The sequence below is a fragment of the Salvelinus sp. IW2-2015 genome, unplaced genomic scaffold (assembly GCF_002910315.2).
Source record: "Salvelinus sp. IW2-2015 unplaced genomic scaffold, ASM291031v2 Un_scaffold1257, whole genome shotgun sequence".
NCBI classification, from domain to species: domain Eukaryota; kingdom Metazoa; phylum Chordata; class Actinopteri; order Salmoniformes; family Salmonidae; genus Salvelinus; species Salvelinus sp. IW2-2015.
In genome coordinates, this window is record NW_019942803.1 from 144,502 (window position 1) to 170,329 (window position 25,828).

Here is a 25,828-nt window from a genome sequence, read left to right on the forward strand (position 1 = left end):
GGTGTTGACATGGCAATGGCAAAGGTGAGAGCCTGAAGTCCAGAGATTTGGTCTCTGCAAACATATTTAGTTGCGCACTGACGTGCTGTAACAGAGAACTGCTAAATCATCCTCTGTACCAGATATCCTTGAAGCACTGGGAGTTCAAATAAGGACTGTTTACATTATAGATTTGCTCTTGCTGCTCTTTTATGTATTCAAGTCAACCCTGAGCCTTTCAGGGTGAATATCAAAAGCAAGCAAATCAAGTTAATTGGTCATGATAACAATGGATTGTATTTGTATAGCACTTATACGGTGCTCAAATCATTACCACACCTTACCCACTATGTGTAGCACCCACCTAGGTTGATATGGATGTGTTTTTCCCCCCAAAACCATATAAGTAGGTAGGAATGTAATTACCATTGTACAAAACTCATTACTTTATGTGTATGCTGTATCTCCAGGTGTGGGCATAATTCAGTGGGACTGAATTATTAGATTGTCTTTGTTACAGTAGCCTCGCTAGAACATAGGATAGAGACCGAGATTCTGTGGTCGATTGCCTTAGGATATAATACGTTCTCTTACAGACAATGTGCTATTTGTTTTTCAGATAATGGCACTGTGGGCCATTCTTATGCTTTATCACGCAATTTCAAGACACTTTAGAATGTGACATATACACAGTTACTGTGCGCGCGGAAGGCTCTGATGAGTAACTGTATGGGGGCCTGGTGGTTACTGGGCCTGTTGGCTCCACACACATCAAAAGCATAAAGCATATTCACACATGTTCATAATGGGTATAACTGTGTCCATGAGGKAACAAATGCCAGCCACATTACGTCCAACAAAGACTGGTTTTATCCTTTCAAATTCCATCTCACAACTTGTGAARCCCGGGCCTTTTCATTCACTTGAAGTCAAATTCCAAAGTGTTCCAAAGAAATCAATTATGAGAATGAATCCAGAGCTTACTAGGGTAGAGCTTTGAATGATTTTCTATACATGATTTAGTTTTAGTGTAAAGACATGGACATTGACATATGTTCTAATTAAAGTAAACGATCTATGAAAACCCTTAACATGTAAACGTTTTAGTTCAGAACATGAAAAATAGGTTCTACGCAATATGTCAAACTCCATAGAGGTTTATGAATTGATTCTTTTTTAAGATCCAATGCAGCAGTTTTATCTTAATATCAAATCCTTTCTGGGTAACAGTGAAGTACCTTACTGTGATTGTTTTAAATTAAATTGGTCAAAAGGAACACAAATAGCTTCTTCGCGAAATGCAATTCCTCAAGCATTTTGCTAGGACTGTCTTGGAGGGGTCAAAGAGAGAGGGGCCTAATTGGAGTGATGTGTAACCTGAAAACTAGCTTTTATTGGCAGAGAGGAGGCCGAACTCTCTTTGTGAAATGGTCTATTCATTTATACCGTCCAAAAACCCCACACAGCCAAACAATTTTCAACCGGCTCGTACACAGCTCTTACACTAAATGTGCATCATTATAATTTTCCCAGTTTCTCAGTATTATTCCAACCTCATAGTGTAGAAATATACACTGAGTGTACAAAACATTAGGAACACCTGCTCKTTCCATGATGTAGACCAGGGAACTCAGGACCAATTGAAATTAGGGGGGGACTCAGTCGGGGTCTCAACTTACTGTTGAGAGTTAGAATAATGAAATACACAAGGTGCAATTTCAAAATGTGGTTGTGCATCAACAGTCACTCTTATTATTAACCTATGTCAGCAAAACATTTTTAAATTGATAAGTTAGTCTAGTGGCTAGCTATCTAAATGTGTATTACGCATGGTCGGGGTATGGATGTAGGTACGAGGACTCACTAGCCACTGCGACCCATCATTTTCTGTGTCCTCCACCCCATCAAAGTTTCCTATCCCTGACATAGACTGACCAGGTGAATCCAGATGAAAGCTATGATTCCTTTTTGATGTCACTTGTTAAATACTCTTCAATCAGTGTACATGAAGGGGAGGAGACAGGTAAAAAAAACATATTTTAAGCCTGGAGACAATCGAGACATGTATGTGTATGTGTGTCATTCAGAGGGTGAATGGGCAAGACAAAATATTGAAATGCATTTGAACAGGGTATGGTAGTGCCAGGCGCACTGGTTTGAGTGTGTCAAGAACTGCAACGCTGCTGGGTTTTTCCACACTCAACAGTTTCCTGTGTGTATCAAGAATGGTCCACCACCAAAGGACATCCAGCCAACTTGACACAACTGTGGGAAGCATTGGAGTCAACATGGGCCAGGATCCCTGTAGAATGCTTTCGACGCCTTGTAGAGTCCATGCCTTGACAAATTGAGGCTGTTCTGAGGGCAAAAGGGGGTGCAACGCAATATTAGGAAGGTATTCCTAATGTTTAGTACACAAAGCACAGGACAATCAAGCACAGGACAATCACGTTTTTGACTGCACTGCCCCTTTAAGGATAACATGGGCTGTACTGTACTGTAGCTGTAGGCAGCAATGCAAGTTATTTCTGATCATTTGAATTTTCAATCACAAACATCAATCCAAAAACTAAATGACTACAGAAGCAACTTTGAAACGATTCGGAATTGTCATGAACGGCAAGCAACGGGTTCATTGTTCTCTTCGCCGTCTTTGGTGTTTGATATCGGATTGAGCCTTTGATATCGGATTGAGCCTTTGGATTGTGTGGATTATGGCTGGAGGGCTTCAGATGTGTCCCACAGGCCACAGTACACAGGATTACTGAAGGAATTAATGCCTCAGTGCTCTGTACCTTCACTGCACAGCAGCCTGTCCTCATTTTTTCCCATTCTGTGGCCTCCCTCTCATGCCGAGTAAACACAAACCTCACACCTACACTCACACCAAACACTTGCACTAACACACACACACAGCGATAGTGTGAAGAGCAAAATAGACAAAAATACACTTTATAAATGCATGTTGGTACACACACACAAACACACACACCATGGCTTGAAGAAGTGTACCAACAGATTGACCTAATAAAAGTACCATTTCCCATATTCAATCAAGATGACCACAGTGTACAGTAAGATAAACTGCCTCAATATACCCTCACACCCAAGCCCTAGTACCGAACACACCCAAGCCCTAATACCCTCACACCTAAGCCATACATAGCATTCATAATGATTTTTAGAGCGTGCTTACTTATAATGAATGGTGAAATGTTTTCATCTTTCATATTAGATTTCTTTTATCTTTTTCATATCTTCTTGAATCTACAGTGTGCCGAATCTAGAGGTCTTGACGTCTAGATTTTTGATCTCTGTTTTTCTTCAGTTACCTTTTGAATATAGCATTAACACATTTCCACCCACGATATTGGATTGACATCAACTCAGTATGGGTTCCAGAAGTAGTATCTCGAGTGAGGATTCATCCCCGAGTCATTTTATTGAGGACTGTGGAACACATGWTAATGAGAAGGCTAATCAGGTGCTCCTGTCCTCAACGGTGAAGCACAGACAATGGAATACAACATTTGTCTCACATTTCACAATCAAAAGGCTTCCCTCTTCAAGACCAACTGAATGACATCTCATGACACTCTTCAAAACACATCTCTTTTATTCAAGTAGGATAAGTGGTTGCTATTAAAAGCAACACACACAGCCATTATCTGTGAACAGTATCCCGTGTTAGGTTCTAATGAAACAGAGTAAAAACTCATGGGGACGATTATTAAAGCTCACAGCTGAACAGACCAAAACATATTTGCACAAGTACTGGTATTTAACCCTTTCTCCTATGCTGAGTCTCCTCCTTACACATCTGATCAGCCAACACACCTCTGTTGCTAGACAGAACTTTAGTGATATCTATACTTCCTCACTTCATCTGACCTGACCTCGGCCCTTCTCCTTCCCATAGGATACCTGATGTCTAACAATAACATATTCTGACAGAATTTTTCMGTTTTTAAACTCAATTCCTGACATTTAATCCGAGTAAAAAATCCCTGTCCTAGGTCAGTYAGGATCACCTCTTTATTTTAAGAATGTGAAATGTAAGAGTATAGTAGAGAATTATTTATTTCAGCTTTCATTTCTTTCATCACATTCCCAGTGGGTCAGAAGTTTACATACACTCAATTAGTATTTGGTAGCATTGCCTTTAAATGGTTTAACTTGGGTCAAACGTTTCGGGTAGCCTTCCACAAGCTTCCCACAATAAGTTGGGTGAATTGTGGCCCATTCCTTCTGACAGAGCTGGTGTAACTGAGTCAGGTTTGTAGGCCTCCTTGCTCGCACACGCTTTTTCAGTTCTGCCCACCAAATGTTCTATAGGATTGAGGTCAGGGCTTTGTTGTCCTTAAGCCATTTTGCCACAACTTTGGAAGTATGCTTGGGGTCATTGTCCATTTGGAAGACCCATTTGCGACCAAGCTTTAACTCCTGACTGCGTTCTTGAGATGTTGCTTCAATATATCCACATAATGTTCTTCCCTCATGATGCCATCTATTTTGTGAAGTGCAAAGTCCCTCCTGCAGCAAAGCACCCCACAACATGATGCTGCCACCCCCTGCTTCACGGTTGGAATGGTGTTCTCGGCTTGCAAGCCTCTCCCTTTTTCCTCCAACATAATGATGGTCATTATGGCCAAACGTCTATTTTTGTTTCATCAGACCAGAGGATATTTCTCAAAAAGTACGATCTTTGTCCCCATGTGCAGTTGCAAACCGTAGTCTGGCTTTTTTATGGTGGTTTTGGAACAGTGTCTTCTTCCTTGCTGCGCGGCCTTTCAGGTTATGTCGATATAGGACTCGTTTTACTGTGGATATAGATACTTTTGCTACCTGTTTCCTCCAGCATCTGGATTGATTTGCACTTTTCACACCAAAGTACGTTCATCTCTAGGAGACAGAACGCGTCTTCTTCCTGAGCGGTATGACGGCTACGTGGTTCCATGGTGTTTATACTTGCRTACTATTGTATGTACAGATGAACGTGGTACCTTCAGGCATTTGGAAATTGCTCCCAAGGATGAACCAGACTTGTGGAGKTCTACAATTTTTTGTTTTTTCGGAGGTCTTTGCTGATTTCTTTTGATTTTCCCATGTTGTCAAGCAAAGAGGCACTGAGTTTGAAGGTAGAACTTGAAATACATCCACAGGTACACCTCCAATTGACTCAAATTATGTAAATTAACCTAAAGCGCCTAAAGTTTCTAAAGCTATCACATCATTGTCTGGAATTTTCCAAGCTGTTTAAAGGCACTGTCAACTTAGTGTATGTAAATTTCTGACCCGCTGGAATTGTGATACAGTGAATTATAAGTGAAATAATCTGTCTGTAAACAATTGTTGGGAAAATTACTTGTGTCATGCACAAAGTAGATGTCCTAACCAACTTGCCAAAACTATAGTTTGTTAAAAATACATTTGTGGAGTGGTTGAAAAACGAGTTTTAATGACTCCAACCTAAGTGTATGTAAACTTCCGACTTCAACTGTAAATATTACATAACTAAACCATCTTAGCCTTCACAGGAGCCATTCCAGAAGTGTGCTCATCGCATTTGCCAAACACAAAGATCTGCTTAATGTGAACTAGTAGACTGTGTGCACCACCGAAAAGATTTGTAATGCCCGTGCCAGGAAGCATTTTTGCATTTTTGCAAACGGTTCGACTGAGAAGACATTTTCAAAAGCAAATAAGAATCTGGGTGTAACCTATGTCCCAGCAATAATAATATAAAATATGCCATTTAGCAGACTCTTTTGTCCAAAGCGACTTATTGTCATGCATGCATACATTTTACGTATGGGTGGTCCTGGGAATCAAACCCACTGTCCTGGCATAGAGAACACCAGCTCCCGAGGACCACAATAATTATGGCACACTGTCAAAGTGCCTAAGTGAGTTTRGCTAAAAGGATGACAGTCTGCTTCACTTAATAACTGCCATACTTTAATTAACAGTGGCTTTTCATCATCCTCTATTCATAGAAGGTGCTCGACACGTTCACGCTTCCCTTTTTGTATCCCACATAATTAACGGGGTGAACAAAAAAAAACAGATGCTCATTGTGAGCCAAAAATATACAAAATGCTTGTAATGAGCTTCCATTTCACAAATCCCTCTTCGGGAGATGAAATAAATAAAGCACAATTTAATGAATATTTCAGATGTAAAAGCTACATCAACATGTATGTGCCAGGGTCAATAAAGTAATTGACTTAACTTCTTGTAAAACCATGGGAAGCCCAGCACCCGCCAGCCTTCTGAAGGAAGGACTTGATAAAAGAAAAGCCCACCTTGGGTGTGATCGGTTTTGTGTTGATGTGCTTCAGAGGGGAACTCTTTGAGGGGATGAATATAGATGATGAAATTTACTGGAATAAAGAATCATCAGCTGCAAAAACATGACTTGATTGCGATGGCTTCACAGCTTGTCATTATCAACGCAAGCCCCTTAGGAACATGTGTCACTTCTAGGTAGTCTCACCCTTTTTATCTTAAAATAAAATGCTAACTTTGGAAAGACAATTTCAAATCCTTGTTTTGTAAGAAAATAGTGACTTATTGAGGGTTATACGCCAGTGTCTCTATTGTTGACTATTGTTTTGCCAAATACCTCCAGGGCAGCACCTCCCCAGGGTAATGCTAGTGAGGACTAGGCCATTGTCCTCTATGCATTGTCAGACAGACATTTTCTTGGCGTGGAAGGCAGTGGGGACTTTGCGTGGTGTGCCAAACTGATTTCCTTGGTGGCTTTATTACTTGTTCTGGCACTCTCAATGGCACAGTGACAATCTTTTAACAATGCCTTGATCCCATACGAGAAAAAAACAGACATTTCAATATATTTAACGTCACGTAAATTTGCATCTTTGCTAAAAATGTATGCAACACCTTATAATGTATTCCAGAGATGCATGTACATACATTTTCATCTTTGCTCAAATGTATGTAATGCCTGACAATATTACAGAAATGCATGGCTATGACCAGTCTACAGAGTGGCCAAATTGGTTCCTAATTTGGCTTCTTAAATGACTCTTTACGTATTGATCAATGGAGATTATTTTGTGGGTCACCAAGCCAAAACTTGAAATTGTGATGGTCAGTAAAAAAAACTTTTCCCCATCTAAAAATAAATACAAAATCAAATAGCTATAGTAAGTCCCTCTCCAGCTTAATTCAATAATAGAAATAATAATAGCGTTTTTTATAATTTACTTATTCAATTTTTTTTATTGATTTAAACAAAAACTATACATCTTACAACACTCCGCAATATGTCAAAACTGTATGTCTAGGTCTTGTGCTTCCAACGAGTGTGGTATTATAAAGTGTATGGTTAGCGGTGTTATGGTGTGTTCGTAACCAAGTGGGAAGTGGGAATTTACCACATCTGGGAAAAATCCACTTGACCTGCCCTCCAACTGGTAATTAGTAGTTAAATCAGCCATGAATCCCCTTGTGACAGGGGGAATGGAAGCTTGTTGTGTGCAACAGGGAAGGGCAATTGAATACAAAAAAACTTTCGAAAACAAAAAATATTTCTAGCCTGGCTATCTAYGGGTAAGTAACAGGGTTGACATGTTATGCTCGACCCGCATCGTATTTCACTCCAAAAAACAAACTGAAAATGGGCAAAAATATTAGAACCAGCTCACCTGCTTTTAGCTGACTAGTGGTGGCTATTTAGCAGCATGATGGTCTGAGGGAAGAGACTAACAATTTAGACCTCGAGCTCCAACATGTAGGACTAAGTGAAATTAAATCATGAACATTTTCATAAAAAACAACAAAATGCATTTTAGTCGATGCTCTTATCCAGAACGACTTACATTCTTATCCAGAACGACTTACAGTAGTGAGTGCATACATTTTCACGCTGGTCCCCCGTGGGACTCAAAACCACAACCATGGCGTGGCAAGCGCCATGCTCTACCAACTGAGCTACACGCGACCATATAAGTAGAAATAGCATGATATACATCATAACAACTGAAGCAGTGATGAGTAAATAAATGTCCATTGGGGTGGAGGCAGAGTAAAGACTGTTGAGAGGGTGGGGGGATGACCATAGGGGGAACAGCATGTGTTGGAAAGAAGTGAAATAGAAACAATACAAATTATTATTTAAAAAATATATAATATACATATGAACAACTGCAACAGTGATGGATGTCGTTTGGGTGGGGGCAGAGTAAAGTCTGTCCATAGGGGGAGCAGCAAGTAAGGTACAGTGCATTTGGAAAGCGTTCAGACCCCTGACCTTTTCCGCATTTTGGTACGTTACAGCCTTATTTTCCCTCATCAATCGACACACAATACCCCATAACGACAAAGCAAAAACAGGTTTTGAGAAWTTTTTGCAAATGTATTACAAATAAAAAACAGACATTGAGACCCTTTGCTATGAGACTCAAAATTGAACTCACGTGCATCCTGTTTCGATTGATCATCCTTGAGATGTTTCCACAACATGATTGTAGTCCACCTGTGGTAAATTAAATTGATTGGACATGATTTGGAAAGGCACACACCTGTCTATATAAGGTCCCACAGTTGACAGTGCATGCCTGTGCAAAAACGAAGCAATTAGGTTGAATAATTGTCTGTAGAGCTCAGAGACAGGATTTTGTTAAGGTACAGATCTGGGGAAGGGTACAAAAACATTTCTGCATCATTGAAGGTCCCTAAGAAGGCTGGTAATGGCTCACATCAACACCATTATCCCAGAAACCCTAGACCCACTCCAATTTGCATACCGCCCAAACAGATCCACAGATGATGCAATCTCTATTGCACTCTACACTGCCCTTTCCCACCTGAACAAAAGGAACATTTCTGTGAGAATGCTATTCATTGACTACAGCTCAGCGTTCAACACCATAGTTTCCTCAAAGCTCATCACTAAGCTAAGGATCTTGGGACTAAACACCTCCCTCTGCAACTGGATCCTGGACTTCCTGACGGGCCGCCCCCAGGTGGTGAGGGTAGGTAGCAACACATCTGCCACGCTGATCCTCAACACTGGAGCCCCACAAGGGTGTGTGCTCAGTCCCCTCCTGTACTCCTTGTTCACCCACGACTGCATGGCCAGGCACGACTCCAACACCATCATTAAGTTTGCAGACGACACAATAGTGGTAGGAGGAGGTCAGAGACCTGGCCAGGTGGTGCCAGAATAACAACCTGTCCCTCAACGTAACCAAGACTAAGGAGATGATTGCGGACTACAGGAAAAGGAGGACCGAGCACGCCCCCATTCTCATTGACGGGGCTGTAGTGGAGCAGGTTGAGAGCTTCAAGTTCCTTGGTGTCCACATCGCCAACAAACTATCATGGTCCAAACACACCAAGACAGTCGTGATGATAGCACGACAAAGCCTATTCCCCCTCAGGAAACTAAAAAGATTTGGCATGGGTCATGAGATCCTCAAAAGGTTCTACAGCTGCAACATCGAGAGCATCCTGACTGGTGGCATCACTGCCTGGTACGACAATTGCTCGGCCTCCGACCGCAAGGCACTACAGAGGGTAGTGCATACGGCCCAGTACATCACTGGGGCTAAGCTGCCTGCCACCCAGGAAGGCCCTAAAAATTGTCAAAGATCCCAGCCACCCCAGTCATATACTGTTCTCTCTACTACCGCATGGCAAGCGGTACCGGAGTGCCAAGTCTAGGACAAAAAGGCTTCTTAACAGTTTTTACCCCCAAGCCATRAGACTCCTGAACAGGTAATCAAATGGCTACCCGGGCTATTTGCATTGTGCCCCCTCCCCCCCCAGCCCCTCTTGTACTCTGCTGCTACTCTCTGTTTATCATATATGCATAGTCACTTTAACTATACATTAATGTACATATGTACATACTACCTAGATTGGCCTGACCAACCAGTTCTCCCACACATGGGCTAACCGGACTATCTGCATTGTGTCCCACCACCCACCAACCCCTCTTTTACGCTACTGCTACTCTCTGTTCATCGTATATGCATAGTCACTTTTACCATATCTACATGTACATACTACCTCAATCAGCCTGACTAACCGGTGTCTGTATGTAGCCTCGCTACTGTTTTTAGCCTCGCTATTGTTTATAGCCTCGCTACTGTTTTTCACTGTCTTTTTACTGTTGTTTTTATTTCTTTACTTACCTATTGTTCACCGAATACATTTTTTGCACTATTGGTTAGAGCCTGTGTGTAAGCATTTCACYGTAAGGTCGACACCTGTTGTATTTGGTGCACGTGACAAATACATTTTGATTTGATTTGAGAACACAGTGGCCTCCATCATTCTTAAATGGAAGAAGTTTGGAACCACCAAGACGCTTCCTAGAGCTGGCTGCCTTTGTCAGGGCCTTTGTCAGGGAGGTGACCAAGAAGCCAATGGTCACTCTGACAGAGCTCCAGAGTAACTCTGTGGAGATCGGAGAACCTTCCAGAAGGACAACCATCTCTGCAGCACTCCACCAATCAGGCCTTTATTGTAGAGTGGCCAGACGGAAGCCACTCCTCATGAAAAGGCACATGACAGCCTTGTCTGATGAAACCAAGATTGAACTCTTTGGCCTAAATGCCAAGCGTCACATCTGGAGGAAACCTGGCACCATCTCTATGGTGAAGCATGGTGGGGGGATGTTTTTCAGCGGCAGGGACTGGGAGATTAGTCAGGATCGAGGGAAATATGTATGGCGCAAAGTACAGAGAGATCTTGATGATAAACCTGCTCAGGACCTCAGACTGGTGTGAAGGTTCACCTTCCAACAGGACAATGACCCTAAGCAAACAGCCAATACAATGCAGGAGTGGCTTCAGAACAAGTCTCTGTATGTCCTTGAGTGGCCCAGCCAGAACCCGGACTGGAATCCGATCGAACATCTCTGGAAAGACCTGAAAATAGCTGTGCCGCGACGCTCCCCATCCAACCTGACACAGCTTGAGAGGATCTGCATAGAAGAAGGGGATAAACTCTCCAATACAGGTGTGCCAAGCTTGTAGTGTCATACCCAAGAAGACTCAAGGCTGTAATCRCTGCCAAAGGTGCTTCAACAAAGTACTGAGTAAAGGGTCTGAATTCTTATGTTAATGTAATATTTTATTTTATTTTTATTTTTATAAATTTGCAAAATATTATAAAACCCTGTTTATGCTTTGTCATTATGGGGTATTGTGTGTAGATTGATGAGGGAAAAAACGATTTAATACATTTTATACATTTTATATTAAGGCTGAAACAAAATGTGTAAAACGTCAAGGGGTCTGAATACTTTTCATATGCACTGTAAGTGACTGGGTTTGGAAGTCTGAGTGATTGAACCGGGGAGAACAGGGCATTGCTTGGGTGTCTGGGGTCCCTGATGATMTTCTTGGCCTTTCTGCGACTCCTGGTGTGGTAGGTGTCCTGTAGGCTAGGCAGTGTGCACCCAATGGTGCATTCGGCTGCACGTATCACCCTCTGAAGTTCCTTGCGGTCCGTGGCGGTAGAGTTGCCGTACCAGGCTGTGATGCAGCCCGGCAGTATGCTCTCAATGGTACTCCTGTAGAACACTGTRAACGCCCTCGGAGACAGGCCAAATTTCTTCAGCATCCTGAGGTTGAAGAGTCGCTGTCGTGCCTTCTTCACCACGGTGTCCATGTGAGATGTGTACGCCGAGCTGTAGTTGATGAACAACATCCTCACATATGCCATTGTTTTGTCAAGGTGGGTAAGGGCAGTGTGCAGTGCAATGGCGATTGTGTTGTACGTGGATCTGTCTGAGCGGTAGGCAAATTGGAGAGGGTAGAGTGTGTCAGGGAGGGAGGAGGTGATATGGTCTTTGACKAGCCTCTCGAAGCACTTCATGATGACGGAAGTGAGTGCAACTGGTCGGTAGTCATTCAGTTTTACAGAATGATTTAATAACTATTAGATGTTCAATGTTTCTTGTGAAATAAATATTTGAAAAGGAATAGTTTCACCATATTAAAACGAGAATTCAGTTCACGTAACAGGGTTGACCTTAAAATGAAGGAGAGACGTGAATGAATCACTAATCACATGAAATAAATAATAATCTTCAGAAATAACTTTGTCAATGCAACAAAATAACCAGTGCTTTACAATAATGGTGAAAACCTTTGGGGGTTAGTTGGTGAAAATCTTTTAGGTCACAGAGGGTGCATGGTGGGACATATCAAAATGCTGCATTTTGACACTTTAGCAAGTTATTTTTTTCATATTGCTTTTGGTGTGAAGTAAAATAAAAATGCATTTTGACAAAATATATTGTAGCAGCGACAGCCTATTAAAAGACTTGGAAGTGTGGCTTGTTGGCGGTGTGGCTTTCTCAAAGTCCTTTTTGGCCTCCCATGAGCCGGATTGTCATGCCAGTTAATGTGTTTAGTTGTGTTCTGTGATTAAAACCTAAGCATTTACCCTGCTAGTTCTGCAGTCTGAATGAGAATATGAGCCTATTTATTATTGATCTGAAAATTTGGTTGTGACTCCGTATGCAGGGTGTGACGCAATTGCGGAGYCTCCGGAGGCATGCAGAAGCCACATTGAGCTCTGCATCGCTGTGCGCCTCAGAATGTTTTTTACAATGCAGTGGGCACCGTATAGCTCCACATTGACATGATTGGTTGACGGTAGGTGGGGCAGGAGGTTCTGTATAAACACAAACTCACTTCCTTGACAACAGCTCTGCGCTGCTCCGCGAAGCTCAAAAAGTATGTTTGCTCTGACCTCTGTGGAGGCCCCATCGCAGTAAATGCTGTATGGACAATGCAGACGTTGGATGAACATGCAGCACCTTTAACATAAGTGCATGTTATACATTTTACATCTTCCTAATATTGCTTTGTACCGTCTTTTACCCTCAGAACAACCTCAATTTGTTGGGGCATGAACTTTACAAGGTGTCGAAAGCGTTCCACATGAATGCTGGCCCATGTTGACTCCAATGCTTCCCACAGTTGTGTCAAATTGGCTGGATGTTTTTTTATTTTTATTTTATTTAACCTTTATTAAACCRGGTAGTTGAGGGAGATAAAAGTCTCCAACTTCAGCGATTTTTGCAATTCGTACCCATAGATTTGATCTGGCTGATGATTGTGGCCTGTGGAATGTTGTCCCAATCGTCTTCAATGGCTGTGCGAAGTTGCTGGATATTAGCCCTAACTGGAACACGCTGTCGTACAAGTTGATCCACAGCATCCCAAACAGCTCAATGGGTGAAATGTCTGGTGAGCAGGGGACATTTTAAGCTTCCAGGAATTGTGTACAGATCCTTGCAACATGGGGCATGCATCATCATGCTGAAACAAGAGGTGATGGCGGGAGATGAATGGCATGACAATGGGCCTCAGGATCTCTATGCCATCGATAACATGCAATTGTGTTCATTGTCTGTAGCTTATGCCTGCCCTTACCCTAACCCCACCGCTACCATGGGGCACTCTGTTCACAACGTTGACATCAGCAAACAGCTCGCCCAGGGGGGCACTAGTGAGCAAGCCATGGAGTTTTTCTGATCTCCTGCTGAAATTGCATTTATTTAATACTTTGTTTGAGCTTTGACCCMAAAATAACTAGGAAACACAGCCTTTGAATGACGTGCTTTACTTTGTTCAGCTTTTATTTTGGTGAAATGYGTAAATGGTGCATAACCTGCAAAAGTTTCGATTCAGCGGAGTCACTGGCAAAAGAGAACACTCGGCCCATGACGAGGATTTCGAGTTCTTTAACAAGTGGGAGCAGCGAGAAAACAAGCAAACTGTCTCCGACATGGACCAAGGCTTGTCAAACATGCTCAGATGACACAACTATGCTACAAACCACGGTTAAGAAGCTTATAACTGGTGTGGCTAGCCTTAAGGAACAATGCATACATTTACAAGGTTATATGCGAATATCCAATATTAAAATCATGGGGGTAGCTGAGGACCCGTGCTTAAGTTCTACATTGGTTTCAGAGTTATTAAAGGAAGCTCTCAAATTGGTTCAAGACATCCTTGTAGACCGCTCACATTGGGGCTCTCAAGCAAGAAAGGCTGGTGGAAAACCGTGAATTCTTGTGGCTAAACTACACTACTATCAGGATTGTTTTGATGTTCTTCGGCGTGACAGAGAATTTGGCCCACTTCGATGCAACAAAGCACCCATCTCTATCTTCCAAGACTATGCCCCCAGTAGTTCTCGTAACCGTGCTGCTTTTAACAATGTCAAGAATCTGCTCCATGGACGGACCGACGTTCGGTATGGTGTGTCTTTTCCTGCCCGGCTCCATACAATGGCACGAGAAAGAGTTCCAAGAACCCCATAAGGCAAATGTTCTGTGGATGAATGTTCACCTATTTGGCGATTAGGGTAATGGACGAATGTGTCTACCACTGCAGACTCAGTCTCTCTTTTGTAGATACTGTAAAGCGTTGCCAGTGGCATCAGTTGATATTGTTAATATTAGGTAACATTAGTGCCTAACACCATACCCAAACCGGACGCGCTCATGTGTCCGCGTGTGCCATCGTACGCAGATTTATTTTGTCCCCCCACACCAAACACGATCACGACACACAGGTTGAAATATCAAAACAAACTCTGAACCAATTATATTAATTTGGGGACAGGTCAAAAAGCATTAATCATTTATGGCAATTTAGCTAGCTAGCTTGCAGTTGCTAGCTAATTTATCCTATTTAGCTAGCTTGCTGTTGCTAGCTAATTTGTCTTGGGAYATAAACGTTGAGCTGTTATTTTACCTGAATTAATCCACACATAAAACGGTGAACCGAATCGTTTCTATTCATCTCTCCTCCTTCCAGGCTTTTTCTTCTTTGGACTTTATATGGCGATTGGCATCTAACTTTCATAATAAGGTGTATTACCACAACTGACCGACCTCAGTTCATCTTTCAATCACCCACGTGGGTATAACCAATGAGGAGATGGCACGTGGGTATATGCTTCTATAAACCAATGAGGAGATGGGAGAGGCAGGACTTGCGCYGCGTTCAGCGTCACAAATTGAACTGACTTCTATTTTAGCGCTTGGCAACGCAGRCGCTCGTTGGCGCACGCGTGCCTTGTGGGTGCAATGATTGAATCAAATGTATGTGTACATTTATTTTGCAACATTCGCGAGCGGTGTGTAGGGCATGTTAGTTCTGGTGAGTCAATTCTCCTTTTGTTTGAACGTTTTATTTTATTACCATGAAGCTGCTCATGTTTATCGATGGTACCGTATCCAGGGTAGATAAAGCGTAGTTAAAGACGTTGCCGCAAGATGTGATTTATGAAATCCTTTATACTTTCTTTTAAAACAACCTAGTTTTGGGTTGCAAATAAGTATTTCTTATTTATTTATTATGCGCAACTTGTTTTAAATCCTTCACTATTTCAGTAGGGCTCTCTACTCGATAGGTTTAGTGTTCCCCACTACAAGCACATTGTGTGTGGATATCTTTGTGTGGGGATTAGCGGTTACCTTGTTCTATCAGGTGACCTGGGTGGGATTTCTTTTTCATACCAGACTTCAGAGTATTGTTTGTTTATGTTTTTTATTTCAACTTTTGTGTTTGTTATTTGCTTCTTTTTTTTCTTTTTTTTTTATGGATCAGTTTTTGTAATCTTTTCCACCCTGACTTTACATGGCTAGGCCTAATATCATGAGAGGGACAGCTGGTTGCGCTGTCACTTTTGCTAGCTGAAATGTTACATCTTTAAATCACCCAGTGAAACGTGAAAGGGTTCTTTCTTCATTTAAATCACCTTAAAGTAGATATTGMCGTTCTTCATGAGACACATCTCCGCACTTTCGACCACTCTCGTTTAAAAGGAGGATGGATCAGTCAATCATATYATTCCAATGTTCATTCTAAAACTATAGGAGCAGCCATTTTAATTAGTAAAAACCATACCGTTCACAATGTCAAGTGTAGAKGCAGACTCAGMAGGCCGTTTCATTATTGTAGTAGGAAGACTGTATAATACACCTGTTATCTTGGCTAACATTTATGCATCGAATTGGGATAACATTCTTCACAAAAGTATTTYGTCGATGACCAAATATGGACACACGTGATATGAATTGCGTACTGTCGCCCAATCTGGATCGTAGCTCTCCTAAGGTATCATCTTAATCAAAGACCGTATCCACAATTCAGCTAATTTCTTAAGACATATAGCATATCTGATGTGTGGCATTTCCACAATCCCACAGCAAAAGGGAGTATTCTTTTTTCTCACCAGTTCATAAGACCTTCTCACGTATAGACTACTTTTTCCTTGACAATAGATTTCTGCCCACTGATTACCAAGCTATAGTCTTTAAGGATCATTCTCCTTTTACTATGGCTGGTTTCTGACAAACAGAGTGAAAAACGAACAAAACAAACAACAAGTCAAAGCTCATACCAAGTTTATTCACCCACTGGGTCAAACAGCTGCAAAGACAAAAACATGTTTCTACCAGCACAAGTATTTATACCCACTTTATGCCRAGTTTTCTCCTTTTCTCTAAACACTACATCTTTGTTGCTAGGCAGGAAGTTAAGTAATGTGGGTAATAAACTGTGCCTTCACCCTTCATGTGACCTGACCTCGGCCCACATGCTTCACTAATCCACAGCTATTCACCCTTATCAGTGACCGCAACAATGTGATTGCCTTTTCCCTTACTTAGTAACTTTCCAGGCCCCTACTTCCTATCCACCCTCCATTAACCCCATCATATACATTGCTACTCCATATAACCATTAACTTCTGCTGTAGCAAGTATTTCCAATTACAACCCGACACTATTAAACTACTTATACCAAATACACAGCCAATTATCATAACATTTAAAACTATATAAATATAAAAATATATACAAAAAATAACACAAAAAATAACACAAAAAGAAGTAACAAAGCCAAAATAGAAACATATTTTAGCATATAAATACAATTTAAAAAAAGAGTTGAATTATTACACTATTACCCTATTGCTAACAAAAAACACACAAATAAAACTAAAGTGCACAAATCATATATCACACAATTACACAAATAGAATAACACACTTACAGTTGAAGTCGGAAGTTTACATACACCTTAGCCAAATACATTTCAACTCTGTTTTTCACCATTCCTGACGTTAAATCCTAGTAAAAATTCCCTGTTTTAGGTCAGTTAGAATCACCACTTTATTTTAAGATTGTGAAATGTCAGAATAATAGTAGAGARTTATTTATTTCAGCTTTCATTTCTTTGATCACATTCCCAGTGGGTCAGAAGTTTACATAAACTCAATTAGTATTTGGTAGCATTGCYTTTAAATTGTTTAACTTGAGTCAAACATTTTGGGTAGCCTTCCACAAGCTTCCTACACTAAGTTGGGTGAATTTTGGCCCATTCYCCCTGACAGAGCTGGTGTAACTGAGTCAGGTTTGTAGGCTTCCTTGCTCTCAAACGCTTTTTCAGTTCTGCCCACACATTTTCTATAGGATTGAGGTCAGGGCTTTGTGCTTGCCACTCCAATACCTTGACTTTGTTGTCCTTAAGCCATTTTGCCACAACTTTGGAAGTATGCTTGGGGTCATTGTCCATTTGGAAGATTCATTTGCAATCAAGCTTTAACTTCCTGACTGATGTCTTGAGATGTTGCTTCAATATATCCACAACATTTTCCTGCCTCATGATGCCATCTATTTTGTGAAGTGCACCAGTCCCTCCTGCAGCAAAGCCCCCCCACAATATGATGCTGCCACCCCCGTGCTTCACGGTTGGGATGGTGTTCTTCGGCTTGCAAGCCCTCCCCCTTTTTCCTCCAAACATAACAGTGGTCATTAATGGCCAAACAGTTCTATTTTTGTTTCATCAGACCAGAGGACATTTCTCCAAAAAATACGAATTTTGTCCCCATGTGCAGTTGCAAACCGTAGTCTGGCTTTTTTAATGGCGTTTTTGAGCAGTGGCTTCTTCTTGCTGAGCGGCCTTTCAGGTTATATGTAGATATAGGACTCGTTTTACTGTTGTATATGATACTTTTGTACCTGTTTCCTCCAGCATCTTCACAAGGTCATTTGCTGTTGTTTCTGGATTGATTTGCACTTTTCACACCACAATACGTTCATCTCTAGGAGACAGAAGGCTTCTCCTACCTGAGCCGTATGACAGCTGCTTGGTCCCATGGTGTTTATACTTGCGTACTTATTGTTTGTACAGATGAACGTGGTACCTTCAAGGCATTTGGAAATTGCTCCAAGGCTGAACCAGACTTGTGGAGGTCTACAATGTTTTTTCGGAGGTCTTGGCTGATTTCTTTTGATTTTCCCATGATGTCAAGCGAAGAGGCACTGAGTTTGAAGGTAGGCCTTGAAATACATCCACAGGTACACCTCCAATTGACTCAAATTATGTCATTAGCTTAGTTAATTGTTTGTAATGACTTGCCTAGTTAAATAAAATAAAAAATAAAAAAGCCAAGACATAATTTTCTGGAATTTTCCAAGCTGTTCCAAGCTGTGTATGTCAACTTCTGACCCACTGGAATTGTGATACAGTGAATTATAAGTGAAATAATCTGTTTGTAAACAATTGATGGAAAAATTACTTGTGTCCTAACCGACTTGTCAAAACTATAGTTTGTTATCAAGAAATTTGTGGAGTGGTTGAAAAATTAGTTTTAATGACTCCAACCTAAGTGTATGTAAACTATCGACTTCAACTGTACATACCCAGTAATAATGAATTTATCAGTGATACCTACAATTGGAAACTTAAAACTTTGCAAAAGGGGAATTATTTATTTTGTTTTGGTTATACAGGGATGCTCACATAACAAATGTGCGTGTACCCCCCCCCCCCCCCCCACACACACACACACACACACGTGCACACAACCACACTTGAAGAACTCTGCTGGGGAGAAGTGGAAGCAAATGGGTCTTCATTCTCAGCTCAGACAACATTTGTGAAGACACCTGTGTGGCTGAGGAGGTGGATGGCTCCTCATCCTGAGGCTCCGAGATATTCTCTGAAAGACCTGTGTGGCTGAGGAGGTAGATGGCTCTGAATTTGCATTGAAATACAGTATATGAGTCTGACACCCTAAATACATTTGTTGCACAATTAAATATACATTCCATGTCAAAGTGAACCATACAACCTCCTTAGCTAATTCTAGGCATAAGACACCCAAAAGACTCATATATATATCACAAAGATACAAAATATCAGCCTAATATAGACGTCTTTAAGTTAGCCTACAGCATTTGAAAGTCCCCTTACTGAGCTCCGGACCTAGTCAATACAATCACAGAAAACCTTTATGTCACCTCAATGAAAGTTAACCAAATCAATAATGTCAAGTTAGGTTGTAATCGTTTTGCTGCAGGCTACACACATTATCATGATGAAACTGTGTGAAATGATATCCAATGTTATGTAAGCTAGTTGGACAGAAAAGGGAATATTGTCGCCATATGTGTAATAGCAATGCAAGCAACATAGGCTAACAAACACTAGTGTTATACTAGCCTATTTCATTACATGCATAMTATTATACTCATAAAGAGATGRCATTGGTRCATACCTTTATCTTTGGTGCATTTCTCCTCTTCTTCTTTCCTCTTTTTCCTAAACTGGGCACCTGATGGCTTAGCCCTTTTCTTATCCATGTGTGATGACTTGGCACTCGAGCATCAATACATTACCCATCCCCCAACACTGTCAACCAAGAGTCAAGACTAAGGCAATTCACATTGGTGGTGTGCAGACTGGTTTTATATTATTCTTAACGAACCAGAAAAAAATGCAACAATATGTCTGTGAAACTATATATTCACAGTATTATGAATGAATTGTGCTTTATTTGGTAYCATTTCATAGTGTGACTGATTTTACTAATTGCATTAGTACTGTACAAAGTTAGAGGTGCACTATTTGATAGATTCCCCCACTCCCCTATCTCGGGTTTCCAGTAGGGAGACCTGAGGTCAACCTACCCATGCCCCCATCCTCATCTCGGACTTCTGAGTGGGAGACCTTCGCAGGCAGTAGCCTGCCTAGCTCACAAACTAGAATCAGGGCGCCCACTCCGACAAGGTTAATTGACCCACAGTCCCACACGGTGACGTGATATCATTGACGTGACATAAGCGATAGAAAACCAATCGTGCAAATGTCACCGTTCCCCCCCAAAAATTGTGCTGGTGCCGCCCCTGGCAAGATGCCGCCCTGGGCGGCTGCCCATGTCGCCCATACCTAAATCCGCCACTGCATCAGAAGAAACCTTTGTTGCTTTTATATCATTTAAAATTGAGAATTTTTTCGAGCTTAATCAAACTCATGGAATGTCTCCTACAACAGTATGGGAATCAATGAAGTCTAATCTAAGGCGGCACATTTTTTCATACAGCGCAMGATTAAGGAAACAAATACAATCTTGGATTTGGATATGGCATATTCACACTCTTCATCCGCAGATTTAGGAAAACAACATTTGACACTTCAGACAGAGTTTGATCTTTCAACGCGACAAGCTGAAAATCAAATTAGTAAATCTTGATACAAAAATGATGAACATGGAGTGAAATCAGGGAAAATGCTAACACACCAGCTGCATCAGAGAACCGCAAATCAAGCCATAACTGAGATAACTGACGAGCTGAGAAATAAATGTATTTAGAGGTCAATTCATGCTTTCATAACTTTTACTCACAATTATACACTTCGGAATCCGCTGGTAGTGCTTCCTTACTCGACACCTTCTTTGAGAACTTAGCTATCCTACAGTTAAACCTRAGATAGCTGCTGAATTAGAAGAACAGTTCTCTGTAGAAGCGAATGTGTTGGCAATTAAATCTATGCAGTGTGGTAAATCCGCTGGAACTGACAGATTTCYGAGCGAATTCTATAAAAAATTCTCAGATCAACTCTCTCCTCTCTTGCTTTCCCTATTTGAGAAATCATTCTCCTCAAACTCTTTACCCTTAACAATTAGACAAACATGTAAACTCAGCTAAAAAAAGAAATGTCCCTTTTTTAGGACCCTCTTTCAAAGATAATTMGTAAAAATCYAAATAACTAGACAGATCTTCATTGTAAAGGGTTTAAACACTGTTTCCCATGCTTGTTCAATKAACCATAAACAATTAATGAACATGSACCTGTGGAACGGTCATTAAGACACTAACAGCTTACAGACAGTAGGCAATTAAGGTTACAGTTATAAAAACTTAGGACACTATAGAGGCCTTTCTACTGATTATGAAAACACTAAAATAAAGATTCCCAGGGTCCCTGCTCATCTGCCTGAATGTGCCTTAGGCATGCTGCAAGGAGGCATAAGGACTGCAGATTTGGCCAGGGCAATAAATTGCAATGTCGGTACTGTGAGATGCCTAAGACAGCGCTACAGGGAGACAGGATGGACAGCTGATCATCCTCGCAGTGGCAGACCACGTGTAACAACACCTGCACAGGATTGGTACATCTGAACATCACACCTGCGGGACAGGTACAGGATGGCAACAACAACTGCCCGAGTTACACCAGGAACGCACAATCCCTACATCAGTGCTCATACTGTCCGCAATAGGCTGAGAGAGGCTGGACTGAGGGCTTGTAGGCCTGTTGTAAAGCAGGTCCTCACCAGACATCACCGGAAACAACGTTGCCTATGAGCACAAACCCACCGTCGCTGGACCAGACAGGACTGGCAAAAAGTGCTCTTCCCTGACGAGTCGCGGTTTTGTCTCACCAGCGGGTGATGGTCGGATTCACATTTATCGTAGAAGGAATGAGCGTTACCCCGAGGCCTGTACTCTGCAGCGGGATTGATTTGGAGGTGGAGGGTCCGTCATGGTCTGGGGCGGTGTGTCACAGCATCAACGGACTGAGCTTGTTGTCATTGCAGGCAATCTCAATGATGTGCGTTACAGGGAAGACATCCTCCTCTCTCATGTGGTACCATTCCTGCGGGCTCATCCTGACATGACCCTCCATCATGAAAATTCCACCAGCCATACTGCTCGTTCTGTGCGTGATTTACTGCAAGACAGGAATGTCAGTGTTCTGCATGGCAGAAGAGCCTGGATCTCAATCCCATTGAGCATGTCTGGGCCTGTTGGTCGGAGGGTGACGGCTAGGGCCATTCCCCCAAAAATGTCAGGGAACTTGCAATAACTGGCAGTTCTGGTGCAGTCCATGAGGAGGGGATGCACTGCGGTACTTACTGCAGCTGGTGGCCACACCAGATACTGACTGCTACTTTTGATTTTGACCCCCCTTTTGTTCAGGACACATTATTCAATTTATGTTAGTCACGTCTGTGGAACTTGTTCAGTTTATGTCTCAGTTGTTGAATCGTGTTATGTTCATTGAAAATAAACGCAGTTCACAATGAGAGGACTTTTCTTTTTTTGCTGAGTTCATTTAACTTATTCTGAAAAAGGGAAAAAACTTGTGCTGTTCATATATGCCAATTTCTTTACTGAATTGCGATGTAAAGATACTTTCTAAGAATATTGGCTGCCGCTCCCTCATTATCTCTACAAACTGGTTTCATTAAAAATCATCATTCTTTTTTCAACATCAGATGTCTTTATAATATACTTTATAATCCCTCTTCATCTGACACTCCAGAGATATTGTTATCACTTGATGCTGAGAAGGCGTTTGATCGAGAGATGTGGGATTATCTATTTTATACTCTCAAACWATTTGGATTCAGTCCCAATTTTATGTCCTGGATCAAAGTTCTTTACTCCTCCTCTATGGCTGCAGTGTGCACAAACAATAACCTTTCATCTTATTTCCAACTTCAACGTGGGACAAGAGAAGGTTGTTCTCTATCCCCTCAGCTGTTTGCCATTGCAATTGAGACATAGCAATACGTAATAACACCGCTATCAAAGGTATTTGAAGAAGGGGCTTAGACATGCTTTTATATGTGTCCGACCCTTTAACTGGGATCCAGGTTCTACTAAAGACATTTGGTAAAATAYCCGGGTATAAGGTTAATCTACAAAAAGTGAATTGATGCTTATTAATCCTTCAGCCATGCAAACTTATTTTAGTCATTCGCCCTTCAGAGTGACTAGACAGAAATTGAAATATTTGGGAATTTGGGTCACACACGATTTCAAAGATCTCTATAAAGCCATTTTCCCTCCCTTGATACTCATTCTGAAACATGATCTTGAACGGTGGGATTTACCTTCTCTTTCTTTGGGCCAAAGATTGAACACTGTTAAAATGAATGTATAACCTAAGTTTTTCTACTTATTTCAATGTATTCCTATCTTTCCTACTAAATCTTTTTTTTTTATCTCCATAGATAAACTGATATCTGCTTTTATTTGAAAGAAGAAAAACCCTTGGATACGTAAGAGCGTATTGCAGAGATCTCATCCTCAGGGTGGTCTTGCACTTCAGTATTAAGAATCATCCTATATTGGATGACAGAAATCCCTGATGTTACAGGCCCGAAATGGTTGACCTCGGAGATCTCATTTTGAGGCCCCACCTCTTTAGCTGCCATAGTCTGTGCAAAAATTGCATTAGCTGAGCCTGTTTCCAAATACACTAGAAACACTACTGTGAAACATTCTCAAAAAATCTGCACAGTTCAGGCGATCGTTTGGTCTCAGTGAATTTTCAAATTATTAAAGAACCATACATTCTCTCCATCATTATCAGACCGGGTGTTTTATATCTGGTCTGGAAAAGGGATCTCCTCACTGAACGACTTGTACATTGATATGGATTTTACATCTTTTAGCAGTTAGTACAATAGTTCAATATTCCTAGATCCCATTTCTTTAGGAACCTGCAATTGCGTAGTTTTGTATCTTCATACTCTAGTCACTTCCCATCACACCCACCTACCTTCTAGATTATATTTTTAAAGTGAACCCTTATTTCAATGTATATACTTGAAATATGAGAAGAACCAAAGGGAAGAGGATTTAGGTGAACAACTTGGCAGAGTATGCTTCAGATAATACCTTCTTCATCTATGTCTAAGACATGCTGTAAGTCAATTTAAAATAGTTCATCGGCTGCATTGGTCAAAGGCAACTTTATCCAAGATTAGACCAGAAATAGATCCCACTTGTGACCGATATAAGCAGGCTCTTGCTACTTTATTACATGTTTATTTACATGTTTTGGACATGCCCAAAATTGACAGATTTCTAGATGTTTTCTAAGATACTGGAGAGACCTATAGAACCTTCTGCCTTTATTGCATTATTCGGAGTAGCACCACAGGAGGCCCTTCTAAACAGTTCTATGGGCAACATGCTGGCATTTACTACTCTTCTAGCTAGACGTCTTATACTATTTAAGTGGAAGGATCGGTTTCCTCCTACTTTTAACTATTGGATAAACGAATATATGCAACAAGCTAGAGAAAATACACTACTCCGTTAGGGGATCTGCATTTACATTTTAAAATATCTGCCGACCTTTCCTAACCTTTGTAGAAGACATGGACCCAGCTAATTTCACAACTCCATACACCAACCCAAATTAGAACTTGTGTCATTATTTTYCCCCCTTTTTTAACTTTTTGTTTTATAACATCTTTGTATTTTTTTTACTATTTGATTATATGACTTATTGTATATCATGCCTGCTTTAAGTCTGGTTTTGGGGTGGGGCTATGTTAGAGCATGGGTAGARCATGGGGGGGCTGGGGTGGGTTTGATTTGGTATGGGAGCCGTGTGTGTTCGGCCCTCTAACTGTTCTGTCTGTTATCTGTATAATCATGAAAAATGGCAAATAAAAATACAGGGGGAAAAAACKAACAAAAAATGATCAATTAAAATWAAAAAWTWAAAACAGCTTGCCAACACGACGCCATACACATAGTCTACGGTTGTGATGCCGGTTGGACGTACTGCCAAATTCTCTAAAACGATGTTGGAGGTGGCTTATGATAGAGAAATGAACATTCAATTATCTGGCAACAGCTTTGGTGGATATTCCTGCACTCAGCATGCCAATTGCACGCTCCCTCAAAATATGAGATCTGTGGCATTGTGTTGTGTGACAAAACTGCACATTTTAGTGGCCTTTTATTGTCCCCAGCACAAGGTGCACCTGTGTAATGATCATGCTGTTTAATCAGCTTCTTTATATGCCCCATCTGTCAGGTGGATGGATTATCTTGGCAAATGAGAAATGCTCACTAACAGAGATGAAAACAAATTTGTGCACAACATTTTASAGAAATAAGCTATTTGTGCATATGAATTTTTTGGGGATCTTTTAATTTCATCTCATGAAACATGTGACCAATATAAAATATAAAGGACAGATTTCCACCAGTCTAATGTGCATTGCTCATGTTTCTTGGCCCAAGCAAGTCTCTTCTTATTATTGKTGTCATTTAGTAGTGGTTTCTTTGTAGCAATTTGACCATGAAGGCCTGACTCATGCAGTCTCCTCTGAACAGTTGATGTTGAGATGTGTATATTACTTGAACTCTGTGAAGCATTTATTTGGTCTGCAATCTGAGGTGTAGTTAACTCTAATGAACTTAACCTCTGCAACAGAGGTAACTCTGGGTCTTCCTTTCCTGTGGCGGTCATCATGAGAGCCAGTTTCATCATAACGCTTGATGGTTTTTGCAACTGCTTTTGAAGAAACTTTAAAACTTTTWGCAATTTTCCAGATTGACTGACCATCATGTTTGCCAGCAATGATGGGTTGTAATTTCTCTGTGCTTATTTGAGCTGTTCTTGCCATGATATTGACTTATGGTCTTTTACCAAATAGGGCTATCTTCTGTAGACCACCCCTACCTGCCCACATGTGTTAATTGAAATGCATTCCAGGTGACTACCTCATGAAGCTGGTTGAGAGA

The 25,828-nt window shown here is 41.2% G+C and overlaps 1 protein-coding gene across 1 annotated transcript in view; it reads left to right on the plus strand.

Annotated features, from left to right (window-relative positions):
• Positions 1-25,828, plus strand: part of LOC112070210 (neuronal growth regulator 1) — a 206,117-nt gene that overhangs the window by 94,448 nt on the left and 85,841 nt on the right. The gene's annotated exons all lie outside the window — the stretch shown is intronic.